We start from the raw sequence: 10,996 nt of genomic DNA on the forward strand, positions 1-10,996 counted from the left end.
TCAGAGATCTATATTTATATTAGACTGGCAATCTGTACAAATACTAGTATATGCCATAGGTTATATAGTACTGATGGCGTGGCAAACATTCACGTTACAAAAATCTTAATGTAGTGGAACATCTTACCAAAATAAGCATATGCATATAAATATCCAACACTACAGAAATATATTACATTCATATTAGGCAAGAACGTGTAACAAGAATATGAGCTTTGTACACTGCTTTGTATTAGACGGACACGTTGACAGAATGGAACGGATCTTTAACTAGTACAATGATAACAGTCCGCAAGAAAACATGTCGCCCTTCCTGGATACATTATTTTGACTGCGTGTCGAGCAGTTTTTGCTATACCTCAAATGCAAATGCCACATGCTAAGCATAGAAGCAGCAAAACCCAATTGTCATGTCTGTCTCTAATACAAAAAATCGCTTTGGTATATTGTCCTTGGAAGGTAATACAATATTAACTTGCTTATTATAAAAAAAAAAACATAGCAAAGATAATAATACTGACCTATAACTGAACTATAACAAAACATAGATGTGCATTGATATTTGAAAAAACTTAAAACACTTTCAATTATAGTGAAGAGTTCAAATTATGTAGTAGTACACTAATCTTGAGAAAAATGTTAATGTACAAAACAAACGATCAAATGAATTACATTACATGTACAAAATAACTAATGTACATGTCTGTGCATTCAAAGTGTAAAATATTTACAAACTATAATGTGAAATTTTCAAATTAGTCTGCGATTGTATGATAGTCTCCGCTCGTCTGTAGCATGCTAGAAGGGATAAGATATCCAGATGTATCAATGTGTTGTATTTGATCTATGTTCTGTTGGACAGTGGGTTTGCCTCCTGAAGCAGAGATTTCTGATAACGGTGACACCTCATAGTATTGCCCTGTAACGGAATCTGACATTTGATGTGGTATTTCGTTGTAGTTGTTCTGATCTCGTCGTACTGTTAAAGTGGTGTAGGAAGCTTTCATCAATTTTCGTCTTTGGATAAAGATACTGAAAAATAATTCTATATGTGAATTGATGCAAACGGAAGCCATTGACAAGCCGATGGTCACATTACTTGACATAGTCAACTTTGAAGCACCCTTCAATTTTATAAATCTATCACTAAATCTAGTATTTCATTTGGTTTGTGCACGTGCTTGTGCTTGACGTTGAAAGTAATAAAATAAGCTAAATTTCTGTAGAAAGAGGTAAATTATATATCGATGTTCTGGTAGATGATTTTTGAATAAGTAAAATTATCATTTAACGAGAAAAGCACGATTTGGACAATCATCGACTTATACATCATAATATCTTATGATTGTGGCCTGTTATATATTTCTTGCTTGCAGAGATATTTCTCGTATCACACTGCACGGAATGTGATACGAAAAAGTGATACGAAAACTGCGTTAATTTTGATTGGCTTAACCAGCATCAGGAAACGATATTACGACATTTCCATTGGCTATTCGTTAGGTCATTGTTAACTTTTAAAGGTTAAGGCGATGTACATTTCGTGCATGGCAACGGACATAGGTGATTTCTTCAATTTTATATAAACACTCACACTTTACATCTGGAAATCCTCTTTTTATCAAATTTTATTACATTCTGAAGCGTACAAAAATATTTAGAATGTTTGATGTTAAAGTTTGACACCGGAAATAGACATATGACGTCATAGTGGTATGTGCTAAAGACTAGATCAACGATTCGCGGAATTTTTTATTTAACACAATGAGAGTGTTGATCATAAGAGAAATAGGTTTAACAACTCGTGAGAATAGGATATCGCTTGTCCCGCTTCAGGTTAAAGTTTTTGGTCAAGGTGGTTTTTGATGTAGTTGAAGTCCAATCAACTTCAAACTTAGTACACATGTTCCCTATGATATGATCGTTCTAATTTTGATGCCAAATTAGAGTTTTTACCCCAATTTCACGGTCCACTGAACATAGAAAAGGATAGTGCGAGTGGGGCATCCGTGTACTATGGACACATTCTTGTTAATAAATACAACATATCGTTTCTTTTTTTATATAAGCCCAGACAATAACGAATAGTGGAAATTTAGAAAATCCATTCAAAGGTACAAAATTGAAATAATGAAAAAGTACATATAATCGCAAAGAGGTAAGGTCATAGAGGTCATGAGACATACTGATATGAAATCAAAGGCTTGAAAAACTAACACTAAAAGAAAGAATGATGGCACGTGATGCCGGAGGGAATCATATTATTAAGTATGGTGTCCCACCTATGTTAAGTATACATTTTTATGGTACACTACAGTTCAAATGTGTTATTATATCCAACTATCTACTGATGGAGTGGACAAATTATTCACTTAGATTGTCCCCTGAGTTCATCCTATGGAGTTGATATACAATCATAGTTCATACACAATCTTGGAAAAGTAAGTAAAGCTTTCTACAAAATCTAAAGATGTTATGGATGTATTTTAGTAGGGGGTTGTTATGGTTGACAGGCTGGAAATTATGAACTCGAACTGCGCTGTTGCACAGTATCATTGAAAAGTATGATTATTGAATAAATCAATAAATGATGTGCAATATCGAATACAAAACTAATGTGAAATAATAAAAACGTTTAAGTATATCAAATTAATAGCAGTAATGTTCAAGACAAACATTTGTGCGCTTGAAAATTGTGTCTTGAAAAGGACAATAATTGTTATATCTACGATTTAGTTTGTTTGTTGAAACCTTTTTATTCAAAACGAGCATACAGGTTCCTCTATAGCTAGTTTACCGGGAATTGCTTACCATTTCGGAAATCTTTGAATTTTGTAATCATTATTACGTCATGATTGATGATTGGCACTTAACGTCACTTTCAACGGTCTTGGCTATATCACGGCAACCAGTGTTGATTGGTGGAGAAAGCGCATTGCTCGTAGAGAACCATTGACCTTCAGCTGGAAAACCTGGAAATCCTAGTCTATTAAGTTCGGAGTCGAACGCACCTGCCCTGCGCGGGGTTCGAACTCACCACCTCAGTGTTAACAGGCTAGTGACAACTGTAGGTGAACTACTTAGACTAGTCGTCCACCAAGGCCTACGTAGGGTTACATTTGTGTACGTTAAAAACATCTGGTATGAAATGAAGTCTCTGTATCGTATACATTTAGTAACGCAAAGGATGTCACTGGTCTATTAGAAGCTGCCGACCTTTCCGAAACACAAGAGTACACAACCGGTTCTGGAGTCGTTACATGCTGCTCATCTTCAATATGTGGACTGTAGTTTTTTTTTTTTTTGTCCTTTTAATTTGTACGGTATGTTGTTTGTCGTTCTTTGATTTATAGTTTATGATGCCATCTTACTATTCTTATCTTTTTGTTTTCTTAATTTCATTGTTAATGTTCCAAACGAATTATATATGCCCCGCCGTCTTGAATATTGATACTGTTAAATATCACAACATCGAGCGAGCGGAACGAACGAATTAAAAAGGTTTAATATTTTGTCGAGGAGCTGGTATGTTATGATATCAATGTAACGAAAATCTCGTAACCTATTTATCGGATTGTATTTGTGTGTTTTTCATGATAGAAGTTCATGTCATACTCATCAACGTCGGTTTAAACATTACGACGTCGATACTAAGTTTGGGTCAACGTTTAGAAGGTTGAGTCATTTAAGGTCACAGCGCATTTTTATGTAATTTTTTGAAGAGCTGAGTAGAGCGATACATGCAGAAAGAAGACCGAAAACACTTCATAGTTGGATGCAGAGATGCTGCATACAACAGGATATAGTTAAATATTATGGCAATATAAAATTTTACTTGACAAACAATGTTTTATCCTTTTCCATTTTGTGAATTTTTATTACAAAATATTGTAGAAAAAAACGTTGGTCCCCCCATTCAATTTTGTAAAACGAAATCTCCCTTTCAAAATGATAATGTAGTTAAAAGATGCCTTAATAAGTTACTTTAAAACTTACATGACCAGGAGAAAAATAAAAATGGTTGCAAAAGATGCAGCACCTCCAGCAGTAATTTTGATACACAAATCTACAATAATTAACAAATCTGTTTTTATACACAAAAAAATCAGCAAGGAAACAAAAATCTGCAATGACACACAAATCAGTATCTATGCACACATCTACAATGATGCACAAATCTGCACTGAAACACAAAGGTCATTAATGATGGCATTTTTTTGGAATAAATATTGATTCACTCATAGGATCTTTGTATCGGAAATAAACACATTTATTCTAAAACCAGTTGTTGACATGATACGGGTTATGTTCTTCTCGTCTCGTATATCTTATGATGGTATGATACTAAATCCCCTAACGGGATTGATTGTGCTTGATTTTCATATGATGAAGACATTATCTTTCGATCAGTTTAGTTGGGGTCTGGAGCTGGCATGTCAGTAACTTCTAGTAGTCCTTTGTTAATTTATGTTGATCATTGTTATTTTGCTTATCTTCTTCTGTTACCTATTCCAACATCGGACTCTGACTTCTTTTAAACTAAGTTTTACTGTGCGTATTGCTGTGTGTTTGTTTACTCAACGTTGACTAGAATTATAGGGGGAGTGTTGAGATCTCATAAAACATGTTTAACCGCATTTTTGCGCTTCTCCCAAGTCAGGAACCAATGGCCTTTGTTAGTCTTGTATTTTAAATTTTGGTTTATTAATATGTTTCGGAGTTTAGTGTGACGTCCATTTTCGCTGAACTAGTATACATTATTGTTAAGGGGTCAGCTGAAGCCCGCCTCTGGGTGCAGGATTTTCTCGCTGTGTTGAAGACCCATTGGTCGCCTTTGGCTGTTTTCTGTTCTTTGGTCGGGTTGTCTCTTTGACACATTCCCCGTTTCCATTCTCAATTTTAGATAATACACAAATTTGCAATGATACACAAATCTGCAATAACACACAAATCTATAATGCCTAGTAAAGGGAGAATGCAACGCTGTGTGTGTTTATTAACTCTTTCAGGGGTTTGTAGGTGGTCTGATGAACAGCAAAAATTCTGTTCCCTCATTTTACAGTGGTAGTCCAAATTTTCCACCTTTACCCTAGTCAGCCAAACTTTCAGAACGTATAGCTGACTATTTGATCTGTATTTAATTTTTAATTTGTTCTGGTCATGAATATGCATGAACTATTTGTATGTAGGCTTTAAGCAATCAATCTGAAATACATTTATTCATACATGTATAGTCTAAATCTTATAGAACATTGATAATTATTTTTTTTTATCTTGATTGTGTTTTAGAACAAAATGAAGTGTGAAGATTTGAATAGGGTTCGTGAAGCATTTTAAGGTTTAGAATATATAACTTATTACTTACATTAATACAATTTTTACAAAAAAAACACATTGATTTATGTATACTCTGATGCATGATTTTTTGTGTGATGTAAAAAAAAAAATGAAGCTGTAAACAATTTTGATTATTTTGAGTTGATCGGGAGTAACTTCAATTCAATAGATTAATTGAAGTGGTTTCTATTCAAGAAAAGGTAGAAGGTTATGTTAATTGTTCATCGTACACACTTACTTATAAGGCAAAACATTTTATTGTCATTACATACACCAAATATGGTTAACCTATTTCATATAGTATCCGAGAAACGGACCTTATCACGAATTTAGTATTGACCTATGTAGGACTCGGAGATGCGATGGGGACACTGAAGTGCGATGGTCACGCCGAAGTGCGATGGTCTTCGCCGAAGTGCAATGATCCTTTCGCTGATGTGCGATGGTCTCTAAGACGTGTGATGGCTATAGTTAAACTCTACAGATGTTTAATTATTCCAATTATCATAAGATTTTGTTCTTTTATTAGTTAGTATAAACTGGTAAATACAAACATTCAATATGTTCTCCTGTTGCAGTAAAAACTATCTTGTTCCTTGTTCTCATTTACAACAGCCGTATAAATTCTCCGCGTATTTTGTTCTGTTCTTACTAATCAAGTAGTATTTGCATTTCAAATAACTACTACGTTTTTCAGTTATCGCAATAAGTACTGGTTATAAAGAAAAATAAACTTTTATGTAGCGTTTATAGTGGTCAATATCTAAACGATTGTATGAACTATAATAACTAATTCCTTTTGTGTCTAAAGCTAATTACAAAGTACACTATAGCGTTACAGTTAGGACTGAAACGGCAATGACTATTTATCATGACTATTTTAAGTTAAACAGGTTATAACCCGATATTTTACCTTAAAAAAAAATGAAAAGCTACTTCCAACAAACAATTGACTTTAACATTTACATGTGAACATTGATTTATGTAATCCATCGCACTTCAGCGTTACCACCATCGGACTTCGGCGTAGCTATCAACAAGATAGCGTCACAATTCCACCATCTCACTTCAGAGTGATAAAAAACGCACTTCAGCTTCAAACCATCGCGCTTCAGCGTGACCATCGCGGTTCGGAGTACCATCGCGGTTCAGGGCCCTACACCTATAAACCATAAAATGAGGCCAAGGTCATAAATACCCTGCAATAAATCTATAAACCAAATGTACTTGCCAATTAATTCATAATAACTGTTAAAAAATTACGTGACGAAAAGCTGTAAAGTATTTATAGTAGACGCTGCGCCATGAAAATGAGGCGAAAAACATATGCCGGACAGAAACATCAGAACAAAATGGATCATTTTGTATACAAGATATCAAATATGAGGAACTTTTACTTTCGCAAATATGAAGCTTTAAACAAAGACTTTACGCTTTTGCCGCAGTCGGATTACCATCCCAACGTGTATTTCTCGGATTCTGCTGTGTTTTTCACAATGTTTCACAATGTTCTAATTCAAACAAAACTACGGAATATCCATGCGTGGCGTAATAATTCAGACAGTTCGCATTATGGAAGATGAGTAGGAGATACGATCTATTCTTAAACTTTTCCTTGCTAACAATGGTCTTGGTGCTATCCATTTAAGCAATATCCTTCATCATAAATTTGGTAAATCTAAAGTATCGCCTACTTCATAGATTAGTCTGTACAAGTTATCCCTTATATGTTTGTACTTATACCACACTTATTGCGACCATAATGTTCAACTACAAATAGGTGTATCAGAATAGCAATATTAACAACTTACCAATACAAAATGTTATTTCAATTTTTTATAAAAAGTATATTGCAGCTGTATTTACTGGAGGAAAAAAAACAGCTGGAGCTTAACATGCAACATGCATGTATGCATTTATCTAGTCATATGTTTATCTGTTATACACTCTGAAATCTGCAATATAGGCTCATACAACAAACTGACATCTGTTGCCCAAAATTTATTAGTTATTATCGTGGTTGGCCTTCCCCCCAACCATTAATGATTTGTTTTAGTTTTTTACTGAAATAACGTATGATAAATTTACCAAATAACAGTTGACGTATCTAAATAATCAATTAATTGATAGACAATAAATACTATAAATGGTTTGTACATTTTTAAAGCCAGGTTAATGTCTTGCTGATGCATCAAATGATACTCGTCAGTAAATTAATTAGTTCTGCACTATTTTTATTTACAGTGGTTGTTTGGCGTTATATTTTGGTGTTGCGCCCAGTATTTTTTTTTAAAAGTTTTAAATTTTCATACCAATTTTATCATTCGCTTTACCAGGTCTTTTTACATCTGAAATGTTTGTTAAAGTAGGCTTCACTGTTTTATCGAAAGTTGATTCCGTTGAGATCGCAGAAAACTGACTACTACGATTCACAAATACTGGTGTGCTTATATCACCTACAAACATAAAGCAGTGTAGTTAAGAAAATCTGGTATAATTCTAAACAATGTGTTTTAATTTTAGGGTATTCGATATAGTAAAGCAAAGATAAGTTTAGAAAATTTGAGGATCCTTAGAAACGTTTAAAGATTTAAAAAAAATATTATAAAAAACTGTTACATAAAAGATGTTTTTGAGGAAAAAAGATTTAAGATTAATATAAATAAGAAGACGTGGTATGAGTGCCAATGAGACAACTCTCCATCCAAGTCACAATGTATAAAAAGTTAACAATTATAGGTCAAAGTACAGCCTTCAACACGGAGCCTAGGCAGAACATTTGTTATCTTGTATTTAGATTTTATGACAACATTAATATTTAACCATAAAAAAAATCTAAAATAAAAACTAGTATGTGCAGCAATACAAAAGTCAAATTGGTGTAATTTAAAAGTTCTAGTGATGTACATTTGCCAAAAAGTAGATTTACACGCCCATATTATGGTTTCATTCGGACACGTAATTGAATTTTCGTACTTATAAACCATAATTGAGAAATTTTACAAGGTTCTTGTATTGTCATTTATTATATTAATACGTAGTTGACTTTCATTGTGCATTTTGAAATAAGTAATAAAAGTTTTGACACCGCGCTTATTATAGATAAATCGCTTTAACGTCGTTCCTGTAAACCCCGATTACCCAATGTTCTGCTCACATTTTACGGGAACATCATTTTTGAAACTTTTGAAAAAATTTTTGAAAAATTCCATGCCCAGTGAGTATAATAAAAATCCCAAGTGCATGGATCGTCAAACAGTAAGTGGCAAGAAGAACCGGAAATTGGTAACACTACAAAATGTATGTTGCTTAACACTATAAAGTGTTTGAAGCTTTAAGGGCATACGATACAGTTACAGGGGAGGTAATGACGTTGCTAACGTAAATTGTTATTTTCGCGACGTCAAACTGTGACTTATCGGGAAAAGATGCAGTTTTCGACTGATTTTTATCATTCAAACTGATTTAACTTGAAAACGAGTTCATGGACCCCTCTTTTTTAAAAAGGCATTTGGTTTGATTACGTAGGAAGATTATGTGTACAGATTTTCACGAAAAAGTCAATAGTGCAATTTGATAAATATACAGCAAAAAATGACGTTTTTTTTCTACATTCATGAACATTTGATAAATATGAGTTATTTGTAAAAATAAAATGCACAAATTTATAGAACATTTATATAAAACAGAAATTACAAATAATTTAACAAAAAAACAGCTTGTGTTTATCTTTTAAAACAAAAAAGTTATGTATTTCTGTCGAAAGGAAAAATACGTCCACAAATCCGAATTTTGAGGAAATATCTGAAATTTCAACCTCAATTTGCTCAAAAAGTAGCACACGATGGTATATTTTTTATTACATATTTGATTTAATCAGGTAAAAATAGCCTATATGCAAATTTTCATCAAAATTTCATTATGGGATCAAAACTGTATCGTATGCCCTTAAGGAATCACATTTAAAGATCGACGTAGAATAGAAAAAAACTTAATTCACATAGTTACGAGGTAAAAAAAAGGGAGGGGTGTCATTCCGGCTGCAAGTTTTGTTATCCTACATTGATTTTTCGATGTTAAATAAATACATATGAAAGTTCTATCTTAAATGTGTTTGGACCTTTCATGCAAATCAAAGGTAATAAATCGTCCAGAATAGTCAATTTAGGCGAAATCTCATTAACAATAATTGGATACCCCATTTTTTGCGTTTAATCAAATTAGACTCATCAGTGGCGCTCTTGTCAAAAGAGTTTGAAGGACCACACAAATATGAAGTTGAAGAGCATTAAAAACGAACAATTTCAAAAAATAAACTTTATCAGGTAAATGTATCTATTTCATTCGAACCGTAATTAAATGGTAATTTTTAATCTCAGTGAAACATTGATTTGTCTCGATTAATAAAATAAAACCTATGCTTAATAAAAAGTTTACAGTCATATAAATTTCCTCATCTTACCATAAATTACCAATAAAAATGGTTCCCTACTAAATTTAAGCTACATATCTGTTAAACAATGATTTTTTTTAAATAAGCATTTTTAACAAAAAATCAGATATAAGTCAAAAACAACATCCAAACACTATGCGATTCCCCACAGTTGGCACATAAAAAGGCAGGTTCTACACTGACTGTATGTAGTAAAGGTAAAAAATGATTCACATACGAGTATCATTTGATGCATCAGCATATGCACATCAATATTTCCAGTTATGCAGATATGCCCAAATTCCATACAAACAGAAGACACCATTCATTGTTGAGGAACCCCAAGGGTGATGGATTTGGGAATAAGAAATGGTCAATGGCGGTCTTCTTCCGACCGCCAGTAAAATATTGAACAGTGGGACGTCCGTTCGGTTGTGTGGGATGTATAATTTGAAGGGGGTGTTAAATTCGATGCCACATGTAAAGAGTGCCACGCTCTCTGCATGTTAAGAACCTTTGCAACAACTGTTTGAGTGGTCTGTAGTATGCCTTTTGCTAGGCTAAATTTCTGTCTCTTTCCAATTAACCCTAATTTTTTAGTAGTAGTCCACATTTCCAGCCCTTATCCCGGTTGATCCCTATTACAGGACCTACGTATACCTATTGCATGTAGTGTTCTCGTCCTGAACACGCATGAAATATTTCCCACTGAACGTTAAACAACTAAGAATCAATCATTGTTGAGGAAACAACCATCATAATACTGCATGCTAACTTGCATTTAAAACATTCTTTAAACGGATATGCCTAAATTGGTTAATCAATATTTTCCAAATTAAGTTACATGAGTGGTTACAGGGGGAGGGGGTCCAGGAAAAATCTATGTGAATGTAGTTTATAATCCTACATTGAAGTTTTGATGTGATCCCTAAAGGTCAGTGAAAATCGACGTATGTATGTAATGGCTGAAATTGTAAGCATATCTTATCTCAAAGACGGTGCAGTAAACAATTAACTGGCATTGCACAAGGTCATGTTTTTTCTCCGACTGTTAATGCCGTCTTTTCATTAAATCCATTGGATGTTGGATGTGTACTGATTGATACGTTACTAGTCTTAGATACATGATTTTTTATTAGTTGTTCTTTGCTTTGAACTAGCTGTCAGTAATTGCGAGTACTCTCAGATCTGTACTTAGTGTCTTTTTAGTTGTAGGGATATATAAAT

General features: G+C 33.5%; 1 long non-coding RNA gene across 1 annotated transcript; it reads right to left on the minus strand.

Annotated features, from left to right (window-relative positions):
• Nucleotides 1–7,915, minus strand: LOC127707798 (uncharacterized). Its single transcript, XR_007985013.1, has 3 exons — nt 7,650–7,915; nt 3,997–4,066; nt 1–1,032 (listed from the first exon to the last, which is right to left on the minus strand). It is a non-coding gene; the product is annotated as an uncharacterized LOC127707798 (long non-coding RNA).
• Nucleotides 7,916–10,996: the final 3,081 nt, after the last annotated feature.

The sequence above is a fragment of the Mytilus californianus genome, unplaced genomic scaffold, assembly GCF_021869535.1.
Source record: "Mytilus californianus isolate M0D057914Y unplaced genomic scaffold, xbMytCali1.0.p SCAF_7, whole genome shotgun sequence".
Lineage (NCBI taxonomy): Eukaryota > Metazoa > Mollusca > Bivalvia > Mytilida > Mytilidae > Mytilus > Mytilus californianus.